This window comes from Staurois parvus, unplaced genomic scaffold (genome assembly GCF_062004578.1).
Source record: "Staurois parvus isolate SC_StPar_1 unplaced genomic scaffold, SC_StPar_1.0 ptg000151l, whole genome shotgun sequence".
NCBI lineage: Eukaryota > Metazoa > Chordata > Amphibia > Anura > Ranidae > Staurois > Staurois parvus.
In genome coordinates, this window is record NW_028317947.1 from 12,651,243 (window position 1) to 12,653,044 (window position 1,802).

Sequence of the window (1,802 nt, forward strand, 5' to 3'; positions counted from 1 at the left end):
GCAGCCTAGGTCCTAGTGCCTGCCCAGTACTGTCATAGACGACGGGTGCGCCTGGGTCCTAGTGCCGTGCTGCCTGCATGTCTTGACAGACACCTACGCATGTGTAGACCCATGCGTCACGATGGTTCCTGACATCAACACATGAAGAGGTGCTGCTATTTCTTCTGGTGAGCCACTTCTGAGAGCTTTTATTCTTTTCCCTGATTGCCATTTAGCCTCTGCAGCTCCTCCCTCGCTGTACATCTAATAAACAACACAATTGTGTCCCATGCTGCACAATCAGGGCTCTATAGCTCAGGGGTTAGAGCACTGGTCTTGTAAACCAGGGGTCGTGAGTTCAAATCTCACTGGGACCTGCCTGTAAGCATTGGTGACTGTACATAGTGGGGTTATGAGCATTTTGCCCAAAAGTCCCAAGGGAATATAAGGTTATAAATGTTTGAAAGGCTCGAGATCATGAAACCAATATTTTAGGACAACTTGACTTTCCAGAGATCTTGAGTTAGGCAATATCTGCTAGAAACACTCTAATTCTGCGTCAAAAGAAGAGTGCACTTGCAGTGAGCAGCAACATCTTGTTATCTACAAAACACTTACTTTCTGCATGTCTTTGTATTACGACAATCCTGTTTACATGTGAATATCATGTGGAATCTGATGTAGGCCTGGGTTTCCATCAGATGGTTTTTCCTGTATGGAGTTCAGAAAAAATGTGCTCTTGGAAAATATTACCTTTTAGAGGAAAAATATATAGGTATTTTTGGCACTGGAGGGTGTCATGGAAATTTTGTATTTACAGGTTGAACTTTAAATGTGTCATATATTAATGTTATTCATATGTCTCTCGTGTGGCTTAATTAAAGCTCTGAAGGCTGCAATTGGGCCATGCGCATGTACAATGTATGTATTACAGTACTCAGCTCAGTAATGGATGAGATGGCAGATCTGCTCTTATAGACCGGCATGTATACCACCACGGCATTCGATGCCAATGCCGCCGGCGGTAGGCTGCGGGCCTGTATCCACATATCAGCAGCATAGTACCACATGGACTTCGTACCGCAAGGCGCCAAGCAGTGCGAACTCCGCGTGTAGGCTCATGTATATCTTACAAGCCATTACCAACCTGAAACTGTATCTGGATGGATGTGTTTTAATAAAGATCGTATCGGGCTTATTCAGATACAGACTGGCACTGTTTAATCTAGGGGATGCTTGTACAGAGAATTTACATACCACTAGGAGCTAATAGGATAGGAAGTTTGCTTCCCTCAGAGAGTTCATGGGGTGGAGGGGAGGACTGGTGATAGATAATAGGAAAGGCTACGCTCCAATCGGAATGTACATCCTGTGTATAGGCACTCCCCATTGCATTGTTCTGTGGGAGGGGATTGACCTGACTCATGTGGGGGGGGCGTGTATGTGCTTTAATCAAACAAGAGCCTGGGGGTGGACCTGGTCTCAGAGTGAATTCCAACTGCAACCTGAGAGTGTCGCCTGATCATTCCTGGGTAACGGGAGCTCCATTTCCCCACATCTCAAGATAGCTAACCCAGTTGGAGGGGCAGGAATCGTGGAGTTTAGCTGCAGTCGCGGTAAGCGAGATTCGCACAGCTTTATGGGGGATTTCTGCGCATCCAACTGCGAGTACTCACGGTAAGGAGAAATTCGTTCAAAGCGAATTTCCAAGACAAGGGGTATAGCCAAAGTAACTTAACAGTCCAAAAGGAAGTCCATAAATAAAGTCCAACTTATAGCCAGGGAAAATAAGGGGAGAGGGATTGTTGGACAGGCTGTGGTTG

The 1,802-nt window shown here is 45.9% G+C and overlaps 1 non-coding gene across 1 annotated transcript; it reads left to right on the top strand.

Annotated features, from left to right (window-relative positions):
• Positions 1 to 283: 283 nt before the first annotated feature.
• On the top strand, positions 284 to 356 carry TRNAT-UGU (transfer RNA threonine (anticodon UGU)). Its single transcript has one exon. It is a non-coding gene; the product is annotated as a tRNA-Thr (tRNA).
• Positions 357 to 1,802: the final 1,446 nt, after the last annotated feature.